Below are 13,001 nucleotides of genomic sequence, written 5' to 3'. Positions count from 1 at the left end.
TCTCTCCCCCCTCTTTCCCTCTCTCTCCTCTCTGAAAATTGAATAAAGTCTTTAAAAAAAATTTACTTCCAAGTAAAATACATAACTAAACAAATCTTTCTGTGAACGTGAATCTAGACATCTTTAAAATAGAACATGTGCACCTTTTAAGGTGCTTGTACTTTTTGAGTCAGTCCTGCAGCAATGCCAATTTCAGGTTAGCTAGTAGACAGTTTTGAGGCCTCCTGGTTGAGCATGTGTTTTGCATTCCCCATCACTACTCTTTTCTTTATTGGGCTGTTCAGTCATCATAAAATGTCTTGCCTTTTATTAATCCAAATGCCATATAGAGTTTGCCTTAAGGGCAGTTATTTCCTCGTGAGTTAGGGAGGTGTAAGAGTACTCAGGAAGTGAAATAAAGAGAGAGCACAGCTCATCTCCTTTTATGGAAAGCAATTTTGCAGGAAGAATTACTTTGTACACCTCCCATTGAGATTCAGGCACTTCAGAAGATGTCCCTTATGGAGTGATCATAAAGGTGTGTATTTGTCTGTTGAAATACAATACTGCCCTAGAAGATTTGGCAGTCATTCAGTCTCAGATAGTATGTGGACTCTTTAGTCATGGGAGAAGAGAATGGACAGTTGAGACAAGTAGTTATTCTAACAGCTGCAAGCCAGGGACAGGTCAGTCTGGGACACCATCCCTGGTTCTAGAACTTTACAGGCTGATTGGGAATGTTTGATTATCTTAAGTGATATAACATGCAGTTTCTGTGAATGCATATACATGTGTAGTATATCATTCATATCTCGTATAAATTCATTCTTGAGTTTGGCTATCAGGTAGTTAAAATTTGTTGCTTTTATGGTTTTGGTCATAATATGATTCTTACTAGTTAGCTGTAGAATGCCAAGAATATTGATTAGTATCTGGCATTATCTTTTAAAACAAATACATATTTTTTATCTAAAAATTTAAGATTAATGATATTTGTAAAATATTCAGATAAAATAAAAATGTACAAAATATGTAAAGTAAAATCCCTTAGCCTCTTCCAACCTCCATTCTTCCCAGATATATTTCCAGCTTTTTACTCTTCCTTTCTGTGTTCTGCACAAATACATGTTGTTCTCTTTCTTTTTCTGTATGTAACATGAGTATGTTTCCAGGTCAGTACATACAGGCATTTATCATTGACTTATGTAATTTATCTATCTAAGTTGTTGATGTTGTAATTATTCTTTATATTCAGAAGTTTTTTATTTTAGTGAGAGGAGGGCGGCAGAGACAGACTCCCACATGTACCCCAACCAGGATCCACCTGGTAAGCCCACTAGGGGGCGATGCTCTGACCCTCTGGGACCCATGCTCCATTGCAGCTGGAGCCATTTTTTAGTGCCTGAGGCAGAGGCCATCGAGCCATCCTCAGTACCTGGGGCCAACTCGCTCTAATTGAACCATGGCTGCAGGAGGGGAAGAGAAGAGAGAGAGAGAGAGAGAGAGAAAAGTGAGAAGGAAAGGGTGGCGGAGCAGATGGGCACCTCTGTGTGCCCTGACTGGGAAGCGAATGCAGGACACATGCCGGGCTGACACTCTACCACTGAGCCGACCAGCCAGGGCCCTCAGTGGGAAGTTTTACACACTAGTGTGAACCTTGTTTGGGTTCACTAACAGATATTCTTGATATATTCACTTAAATGTGTGGTCACTTTTTCACAGAGGGGAAAAAAAAGCAGTGATCAGCACTTTATTCAGAACAAAAACTAGTAACTGATTCTATCTTTAGAGAATTGATTTAATTGGTATATAGCATTTGCACTTGAGACAAGAGACAATCCTTTTCTAAGCTCTTGAGTTATTTGGGTATTTTATTAAGTCATTTCCTTATATAATTACTTAACTCTGACATTGATTATTTTTATCTGATATTTTAGAGTTAATATAGAAGCTTTTACTGTTGCTAGTTCATATTTAAATTGGGACAATTTTCTTTCTTCTGGACTCAGAACATACAGTGCAGTGTACAGATAATGTTATGGAATTGTGCGCCTGAAACCTGTAGTTTTGTTAACCAGTGTCATTCCAATAAATTCAAGAAAAAAAGGAATTTTTTTTAAAAAGCCCAAAATTGAATATTGAATAATCTCTTTGGACTCTATCTTCAGTGTTTGGCTAACTTGCTGAGTATATCATTTGCATATTATATTGCTATTCCTTTATGTCCTTGGAAGTTTTCAGTGACAACTAAGGTACATAGCCTTTAAAACTGTTTTATTCACTCATCTACTGATGGGCACTTGGGCTGCTTCCAAATCTTGGCTATTGTAAATAATGCTTCAGTAAATATAGGGGTGCATATATTCTTTTGAATTAGTGTTTTGGATTTCTTAGGATAAATTCCCAGAAGTGGAATTGCTGAGTCGTAAAGCAGTTTCATTTTTAATTTTTTGAGGTAACTTCATACTTCTTTCCACGGTGGCTGTACCATTCCCACCAACAGTACACACGGGTTCTCTTTTCTCTACATCACCAACACTTTTTTTTTCTTTTCTTTTCTTTTTTTTTTTTTTGAAGCTGGAAACGGGGAGAGACAGTCAGACAGACTCCCGCATGCGCCGGACCGGGATCCACCCAGCACGCCCACCAGGGGCGACTCTCTGCCCACCAGGGGGCGATGCTCTGCCCCTTTGGGGCATCGCTCTGCCGCGACCAGAGCCACTCTAGTGCCTGGGGCAGAGGCCAAGGAGCCATCCCCAGCGCCCGGGCCATCTTTGCTCCAATGGAGCCTGGGCTGCGGGAGGGGAAGAGAGAGACAGAGAGGAAGGAGGTGGGGGGTGGAGAAGCAAATGGGCGCTTCTCCTATGTGCCCTGGCCGGGAATCGAACCCGGGACTTCTGCACGCCAGGCCGACGCTCTACCACTGAGCCAACCGGCCAGGGCCCCTCACCAGCACTTGTTTGTTGATTTATTGATAATAGCCATTCTGATAGGTGTGAGGTAATGTCTCATTGTGCTTATAATGTGCATTTCTCTGATGATTAGTGACATTGAACATCTTTTCATATGGCTATTGGCCATCTGTATGTCCTCTTTAGAGAAGTATTTAAGTCCTTTGTCCATTTTTTAGTTGGATTGTTTGTTTTTTGATATTGAGTTTTATAATTTTTTTTGTAAATTTTGAATATTAATCCCTTATCAGATTTGTCAGCAGATATGTTCTGCCATTTATTGGGTTGTCTTTTCATTTTGTTGATGGTTTTCTTTGTTCAGAAACTTTTTAGTTTGATGTAGTCCCATTTGTTTGTTTTTCCTTTTGTGTCCCTTACCTGGGGAGATATATGAGAAAAGATATTGCTACAAGAACTATCTGAGGTTTTACTGCCTATGTTTTTTTCTAAGATATTTATGGTTTCTCACCCCCTCCCCCCAACAAACACACAAAGCTGTGGTACATTTACACAATGGAATACTATGTAGCCATAAAAAAATAAGGAAATCTTACCTTTTGTGACAGCATGGATGGACCTGGAATACATTATGCTAAGCAAAATAAGCCATTCAGAGAAAGACAAGTACCATATGATTTCTTATATATGTGGAATCTGTGAACTAACAAGCAAAATAGAGACAGACTCATACACCAAGAGCAGGCAGGCAGCTGTAGTAGGGGTGAGTGCTGATTGAGGCATGTAGAGGGATTGAGGGGAAAGAAAAGAGAAAGAATATACTTATGGACATGGGCAGCCATGTTGTGATTGTGAAGAGTTGGGGAGGAGGTGGAGAATGGCATGGTGGCGATGTGAATTGTGAAAAAAAACCTGTGTTTTATTCCCACATATTTTTCAAAGCTGAAACCAATATGGTCCTCCTCAGTGAATTATTTCTCAATTTCAATCCCAGAGTATAAGTTTATTCTAAGCATGTACTACATTTTATACATTTGTCTTTGAATTCCAGAGCCTACCATTATGCTTGGCATATGTAATTCCTCAATACTGACTAGTTAAGTTATGCCTGGATCAAATTGGGTTTCTTGTCTTTATTCTACAGTATATTTTTCATATTGATGCTATATTCAAAGATAATTGATGTGATTATATCCCTAACTACTAGCATTATACTAAAGATCCTACTTCTGTTTGAGAATGTTGAGTGACATCAACACATAAAATCTGAAGAATTTTGTAATCTCAAATGCCCCAATTGTATAAGCGTGGTCTTGTTTTACTTTTAGGATTACAAAATAAAATATTTATTAAACTTTAGCTTAAGATTTTCCATTAAGTTATGATAATTTATAAGTATGGTTCAATTAAGGTTCTGTTATACATTGGCCTTTACAAAATTTTCTGTTTGGCAGCATGGCAATAATTAAAGTAGAACTTAGTTATTTAAAAAAAAAAGATTCAATGTTGAAGTTATTTGTCTTATCTCCTTGAGGCTTACAGATTTTTCCATCAAGCAGCGAAAACATAGTTTCCATACAACAAACTGTCTGGGACATTTTAAAAAAAATTAGAATCATTTGAACGTTAAATTGAAATTACTAAGTCAATGCATTATTTGCTTTGTAGGTAAAAACCGAAATGACTCTTCTATTGCCAGTAATAGAATTCTTGTGGAAGTCTTATGGAATTGATGAATATGTAAGAGGACATTTTTATGAAGATCAGTACAAGCTGTTTTCCAGTAAAGTCTGGGGAAATGTTTTGTTTTTGCAACTTGAACAGTACTAATGCAGCAGTTGAATTATTTTAGGGCTTCCTTAGCCAAAACACTGATGCCCAGAAAATGTCTGGGCTTATGACTTGCCAGATGCACATCTGACCTAATGAGGGTGAAACCAACCGACCACTCACTGCCAGCTTGAGGTTCCATTTGACTTCATCCTAAAAACTAAAGCATGAAGAGTAACAGCCTACAAATTAAGTTAGTTTCAGAAAAATAAGATTTACCTAAAATTATATTTCATTGTAGTTTTTCTATAAATTTTCACCGATGGTAGTAAATAAAAAGCATTAAAAGTTTGAGTCTTTTTCTCTTTTTTCCCCTTGGGAGAGAGACAGACAGAGAGACGGGAAGGTAAAGTTTGAGTGTTTCTGATTTCAGAAGATTTATGCCCAGTTGGTGTGATATTTTAAATTCTCACACTGAATGAGTGAATTAAGATTTGCTTGAGACTATACTCTGGTGTAGGTTTTGTTTGTTTTGTTTTGAAGACTACTTCGTTTACAATTCTTTGCCATAGGTATTATTTTTTTCAAAGGAAGGCATTGTCAATGGATTTAATTGAATTAAGAGTTTTCTGTGATGTTATTGTGTGTTCCTAGTGATACTGCTGAACATTATAAGGTTATGTCTTAACAACACCATATATTCTGTCAATAAAATCTTACTCTTTGTACTTTCCTGTTGAGAAGATAATTGATTCTTTTTATCCTACTAGTAATGATTGCCTTTTATTTAAAGAAGTGTAAATAATCCAGACACATAGTATCAGAATCCTAATATAAGGAAAAAAGTCAAGGAACATTTTATACCCAGTGAACTATGTAAAACATGACATGATTATGATAGATAAATGGTTACCAGTTGTATGACAAAATTCTTTTTGGAAAGGTCATGAATTTATCTCCCTTGCTCATTTAAGATTTTTTTTGCGTGTGTGTATGTGATTATTTTGATGTTCCTTTTACATAAAGTGGGAAAACATCTTAGTGAATTATTTTGGAATTCAAGCTTAAAGCTTGTTTGTAGTGTGGTTTCTCTGGTCTACATTTTATTACAAAAACATATATATTATATCATGAAACAACTTCATTTAATAAAATGGGAATCTGTTTTGTGTTATCTATATGTGTTATTGCAGCATAGAAGAATGTTTATCTAGTGTTTTAGCCTCCAGTTTCAAATCATAGATTTTGGACCACTGTTAGGTTAGCACCAGCACTTTTCAAAGTTGTTAGACTAAGTCTGTATGACACACAGCAAGGAATAATCTTGCTAGATACTGAAATGAAATTATTGGAGACTGGAGAACTGAAATGGTTATTTTGCCAGTGCTCTTAGTTAAACCTACATGTTTAGCCAGTAATCCAAATGAATGAATGACCTGGGTTTTGAGATGAGGGCCTAGCATTGAGAAACCAAATATGTATTTTAAAAAGCAGGCTCATTTGGATTGTACCTGCAGAGATTAGTTTTACATTTTTACTTTACTCAAATTCAGTGGCTAAATTTAAAATTTGGGTGCCCCCCCCAGAAGTGATTTCAGAAGTCTTTTGCTTATGGCTAAAAATGAAAATTCAATATATTTAACGAATGCTTTTGTGTTTTCATATATTTCATTGGCTTTTAATATATTTTGCTATTGTGAAGATATCTTCCCAGCTCAGAGTATTCATATATACTGATCTTTATGAAATTCTTTCTGCCTGGCTAACACCTGCACTTTGTCACCTGATTGGCACCTAGACTAGATGAGATACACACAGTATTTTCATAGTCCTTTGCATTATAAAAAGGTAGTACAGTTATGAGAATTGAATTGAAGTACTATAATTTTGCTAATTATTTAGTCTGTTTACTTTCTATACTAATTTCACAAAGGCAGAACCTGTGTTTTTGTGGTTGCTCATTGCTGTATTGCCTATTTCTCATTGCCTCCTTGGTGCTTAATGGATACATAGAATACATGCATGTCAGATAAGGCAGGGGAAACTGAAGCAGGAGGTAAGATCTCTGAATAATTATAAAGTTTTGAGGTTCTTTTCCTCTTATGTCTGTGTTTTGGAAATAAGTTCTTCAATCCTTAATGTGTGACTTTTCACAAAGTAGTTATGTTTTTGATCAAAGCTGTTTGTACTTCATTATGTAACTTCATAATTATAACTGTCTGATATTTTAGTCTCATTTAGCAGACAGCTCAAATAATAAGTGCAAAAGCTGTTAGGGGTATAAATACAGGGAGGAGGTTACCCAAAGGTTGTTTTTTAAAAATTTAAACAATTTAGTTAAAAAAACAGTTCACCATTGCTTTCATTCCTCACCTGCCTCCTTTGGCAAATCAACTGTTTTCTCTGTATCTGTGAACTTTTTTTTTCCCTTTATATTCCATGTATAAGAGAGATCTTGTGGTAATTGTCCTACTCTTTCTGGCTTGTTTCATTAAGTGTAATATACTTGAAGTCCTTCATGTTGTCATTTAAAGCCAAGATTTTAATCTTTTTAATGGCCATTGTGTGTGTGTGTGTGTGTGTGTGTGTGTGTGTGTGTAAAATTTAACCTATTGATGGATAGCTAGGTTGTTTCCATATCTTGGTTATTGTAAATAATGCTGCAGTGAACATGGGGGTGCATATGTCTTTTTTGAATTAGTGTTTTTATTTTCTTCAGGTAAATATCTGGAATTGGAATTACTGGATCATATGGTAGTTCACTTCTTAATTTTTTGAGGAACTCCCATACTGTTCTCCACAGTGACTGAACCAATTTAGGGTTTCCTTTTCTCTGTATCCACACCAACATTTGTTATTTTGTCTTTTTGATGATAACCATTCTAACCTATTTGAAGTAATGCCTTATTACGGTTTTGCTTTGCTTTACCCTGATGATTAATGACGTTGAACATCTTTTCATGTACCTGTTGGCTAACTGTATGTCTGTTTTGGAAAAAAGTCTATTTAGATCTTTTGCTTGTTTTTTTCATTGGATTGTTTGTTTATTTATTTTGCTATTGAATTCTTTATAGATTTTGGATATTACCTCCTTATCAGATACATGATTTGCAAATTTCTTTCCCATTAGGAATTGGTGCCTTTTCATATTCTTGATCATTTCCTTTGCTATGCATAGCTTTATATATAATATTATCCCACTAATTTTTGTTTTTGTCCCTTTGCTTTTGGTGTCAGATTTAAATATTTATTGCTAAAATCTTTGTTAAGGAGGTTGGCTGTATATGTTTTCTTCCAGGTTTCGGGTCTTACATTCAAGTCTTTAATCCATTTGACGTTTTATGTATGGTATAAGATAGTGGTTAAATTTCATTCTTTTGCATGTGGCTGTCTAGTTTTACTAACACCGTTTATTAAATTAAATACATTATATATACTTGTCTCTTTTGTCGTAAATTAATTGATCGTATATGCATGGGTTTATTTTTGGGCTTTTTATTCTGTTCCATTCATCTGTATCTTTTTGTATGTAATTTGAAATCAGTGAATGTGATGCTTCCAGTTTTATTCTTTTTTCTCAAGATTGCTTTCGCTATTTCATTTATTTTTCTGGTTCCATAGAAATTTTGGAATTGTCTGTTTCTTTGAAAAATGCCATTGGGATTTTGATTAGGATTGCATTGAATCTGTAAATTGCTTTGGGCAGTAGGGACATTTTAACAATACTGTTTCTTCTAATTCATGAGCATGAAGTATTTTCATGTGTCTCTAGTTTCTTTTATTTATGTCTTATATTTTTTAATATACAGGTCTTTAGCCTCCTTGGTTAAATTTATTTATATGTATTCTTTGATGCGGTTATAAATAGAATTATTTTATTTCTTTTATAGTTTGTTATTACTGTACAGAAACATAACCATTTTGTGTATTGATTTTGTATACAGCAACTTTACTGAGTTTATTGATGTTTTTTCTGATGGAGCATTTAGAGTTTTCTATATATACTGTGTAATCTGGAAATAGTGACAATTTTAATTCTTTCCAGTTTGGATGGCTTTTATTTATTTTCTTACCTAATTTCTGTGGCTAGGACTTCTAGTAACATGTTGAATAAAAATGGTAAGAGTGGGCATCCTTATCTTAATCCTGGTCATAGAAGTAGGGCTTCCACTTTTTTGCAGTTGAGTATAATGTTACCTGTGGGCTTGTCATATATGATCTTTATTATGTTGAGGTACATTCCCAATATAGCCATTTTGCTGAGAGTTTTTATCATAAAAAGGTGCTGAAATTTGTTTTTGTGTGTGTGACAGAGAGTGAGAGAGAGGGGACAGACAGGAAGGGAGATAAATGAGAAGCATCAGTTCTTTGTTGTGGCACCTTAGTTCATCAGTTGCTTTCTCATATGTACCTGGACCGAGGTTACAACAGCAGAGCGAGTGACCCCTTGCTCAAGCCAGTGACCTTGGGCTCAAACCAGCAACCTTTGGGCTCAAGCCAGTGACCCTGTGCTCAAGCTGGTGAGCCCGCAGTCAAGCTGTTAACCTTGGGGTTTTGAACCTGGGTCTTTCAAGTCCCAATCTGACACTCCATCCACTGTGCCAATGCCTGGTCAGGCAGGTATTGGAATATGGTAAATGCTAGTTCTTTCTTTTTCTTTTTTTTTAGCGAGAGATGGGGACAGACAGGGACAGACAGACAGGAAAGGAGAGAGATAAGAAGCATCAGTTCTTCATTGTGGCACCTTAGTTGTTCATTGATTGCCTTCTCATATGTGCCTTGACCAGGGAAGGGACTCCAGCCAAGCCAGTGACCTTTGGCTCAAGCTAGCACCCTATGGGTTCAAGCCAGTGTCTATGAGGTCATGTCTATGATCCCGCACTCAACCCAGCAACAATGCACTCAAGCCAACACCAGCTAAAGCTGGTGACCTCAGAGTTTTGAACCTGGTCCTCAGCATCCCGTGCTGAGGCTTTATCCACTGCGCTACTGCCTGATCAGGCTAAATGCTATTTCTTAATCAATTTAAATGATCATATGATTTTTATCCTTCTTTTTGTTGACATGGTGCATCACACTGACTGGTTTGGTGATGTTGAACTATCCTTGCATCCCTGAGATAAATACCACTTGAACATGATATTTACTCCTTTTAATGGGTTGTAGAATTTGGTTTGCTGATACTTTATTCAAGATTTTTTCTTTTGTGTTCAGAGGTACTGAGTTTTAAAGAGTTCTTGTCACTTTTAGTTTTTGGAAAATTTAAAAAGTTATTGGTATTGTTTTTTAAATGTTTGATTGAAGTCATCAGTGAAGATGCTGGTCCTAAAGTTTGTTTGTTGGGAGGTTTTTTATTACTGAGTCAACCTCCTTATAATTAGTCTGTTCAGGTTTCCTATTTCCTTATGAATTGTTCTTTTTTTATTAGTTTTAATTTATTGTGTTAACATCAATCCAAGTATCCCACTCAATATAACACCCTTGTCCCCCACCCATGTGTCCCCCATTACACTCCCTTTATCCTCCTCCCCCTAACTCCCCCTCTTCCGTCTGGGATTTTCTGTCCTGTTATCTGTATCTACATGTTATGTATATATAATTTCAGTAAACCCTTCACTTTCTCTGATCCTGTTCCTTCATTCCCCTTTCCTCTGACAGCTGTCCCTCTTCTCCCTGTGACCCTGCTTCTGCCTCTATTCTGTTCCTCAGTTTACCTTGTTCATTAGAGTCCACATATAAGTGAGATCATATATTTTTCTTTCTCTGCCTGACTTATTTCACTTGGCATAATAATCTCCAGGTCCAGCCTGACCAGGTGGTGGCACAGTGAATAGAGAGTCAGACTGGGACATGAAAGACCCAGGTTTGAAACCCCGAGGTTACCACCTTGAGCATGGGCTCATCCTGATTGAGTGTGAGTTCACCAACTTGAGCCCAAGGTCACTGGCTTGAGCAAGGGATCACTTGGTCTGCTGTAGCCCCCAGTCAAGGCACATATGAGAAAGCAATCCATTAACAACTAAGGAGCTGCAACGAAGAATTGATGCTTCTCATCTCTGTTCCTTCCCATCTCTCTGTCCCAATCTGGCCCTTTCTCTGACTCTCTCTCTGTCTCGCTAAAAAAAAAAAAAAATTGGAGACTTATATTATGCATTTTTAAATTAATTTTTCAGAAAATATTTTTGTTGCCATATATTTACTAAAACCCTGGTGTGCAACAGACTGGATATTTTTTTAATTAGTTTTTTTAAAGATACTTTTAGAAGCCATACTCTACATTATGTCACTGATAAGTCATATTTGAGCTGGCTTTATTGATTTACTCATTTCTAAAGAGAGAGATTTTCATTATCACTTATTGGAGTAGGCTAGAGAAGTCCTCCCATAAATATAAAAATGCTAGGAGGTAATAGGGTAATGCCCCATTTTGGAAGGTAGAAGTGTAGACCAACTTCTCTCATTCCTAGATGAGCCTATAATTTGGATTTTGCAGTAAGATTAATTCTGTAGGAGAACAACAGGGATTTTAAAATGAAGAAAGAATATTTTTGAGGCTCCATTCTTTTTTGTCACTCTCTTTTTCTTTCTTCACTTTCTCTTCTCTGTTTCTCTTCCTTCTTCCCTTCTGCTTTCTCTGTTTCTCTTCTTTTTTTTGTCTGGATAATTAGAAATTTTGACTGAGGAAAACTTTTTTTAAACTTGTGTGATATTGAATACCCGTATTCCTACTGGAAGCTAGATGAGGCGTAGAGAGAGTTAATTAGGGTAGCAATTTAGAGGTAAGCTTTAAGGGAGGGAGATTTCCCTCTTGCTTTATCCAGCCTACTTTATCTAAGTGGGAGGAACAGATTGGATTCAGGGAATAAACTAAAGAATAAAACTAACCCTGGCTGGTTGGCTCAGCAGTAGAGTATCAACCCAGCGTGTGGAAGTCCTGGGTTCGATTCCCTGTCAGGGCACACAGGAGAAGCACTCATCTGCTTCTCCACCTTTCCCCTTCTCCTTCTTCTCTGTCTCTCTTTTCCCCTCCCGCAGCCAAGGCTCCACTGGAGCAAAGTTGGCCCCGGCGCTGAGGACGGCTCCATGGCCTCTGCCTCAGGTGCTAGAATGGCTCCTGCCTCAATGGAACAACACCCCGATGGGCAGAGCATCGCCCCATGGTGAGCATGCTGGGTGGATCCCTGTCGGGCACATGCGGGAGTCTATCTGACTGCCTCCTAGCTTCTAACTTTGGAAAAATACAAAGAAAAAAAAAGAATAAAATATGTACTTTTGTCTGGATGTGTGATGTGTTATCACAGGAGGGAGAGTGGCAGGTGATGTGACAGGTAGGAGGGCAGCCCATCTGGTTGTCGTGAGATGGACTTTGGAATCATTTTAGCCCCAGCCCTGTGACCTTTAAACTTAGACATATAACATAAGCTCTCTCTGCCTTAGTTTCCTCACTTATAAATTGGAAATTCTGGTACTTAGAGCAGAGGTTTTGTGAGGTTAAATGAGTTAATACCTGCAAGACATCTACCTCTATGCAATGTTTTCCTGCTCCTTCTCTGTTTCTCTGTTACTAGAATCAAGTCTGTACAAGGTACCATATTGAAGTAGATATCTTTGTGTGTGTTGCCACTAGTATATATACTAGCCAAATGTGTTACAGGATGGGCACACAGTGAGGTTCTTTCTTTCTACTTTGCCATTTTGAAAGTTTTATTGTTGTTTTTTTTAAGTTTGTGATAGTGACTATCTTTTTGTTTTCAAGATTGGGGTTATTAACTATTGGGTATTTCTTAAATTGTTTCCCATATCCCCGTGGAACTGATCATCACAAAACTGAGGAATGGAAAAATCAATATATAAATTTAATGCAATTCCCATCAAAATTCCTATGACATTTTTTAAAGAAATGGAACAAAAAATCATCAGATTTATATGGAACTATAAAAAACCCTGAATAGCCAAAGCAATCCTAAGGAAAAAGAATGAAGCTGGGGGCATTACAGTACCTGACTTCAAACTATATTATAGGGCCACGATAATCAAAACATCATGGTATTGGCAGAAAAATAGACACTCAGACCAATGGAACAGAATAGAAAGCCCAGAAATAAAACCACATATATATGGTCAAATAATCTTTGATAAAGGGGCCAACAACACACAACGGAGAAAAGAAAGCCTCTTCAACAAATGGTGTTGGGAAAACTGGAAAGCCACATGCAAAAGAATGAAACTCGACTACAGCCTGTCCCCGTGTACTAAAAATTCAGAATGGATAAAAGACCTAAATATAAGACCTGAAACAATAAAGTACATAGAAGAAGACATAGGTACTAAACTCATGGACCT

At 37.0% G+C, this 13,001-nt stretch overlaps 1 protein-coding gene across 11 annotated transcripts in view; it reads left to right on the top strand.

Annotated features, from left to right (window-relative positions):
• Positions 1-13,001, top strand: part of PDLIM5 (PDZ and LIM domain 5) — a 310,363-nt gene that overhangs the window by 127,126 nt on the left and 170,236 nt on the right. The gene's annotated exons all lie outside the window — the stretch shown is intronic.

This window comes from Saccopteryx bilineata, chromosome 5 (genome assembly GCF_036850765.1).
Source record: "Saccopteryx bilineata isolate mSacBil1 chromosome 5, mSacBil1_pri_phased_curated, whole genome shotgun sequence".
In the NCBI taxonomy this organism is placed as follows: Eukaryota; Metazoa; Chordata; class Mammalia; order Chiroptera; family Emballonuridae; genus Saccopteryx; species Saccopteryx bilineata.
The sequence above is the reverse complement of the archived record's forward strand: the minus strand, read 5'-3'. Positions and strand labels throughout refer to the sequence as shown.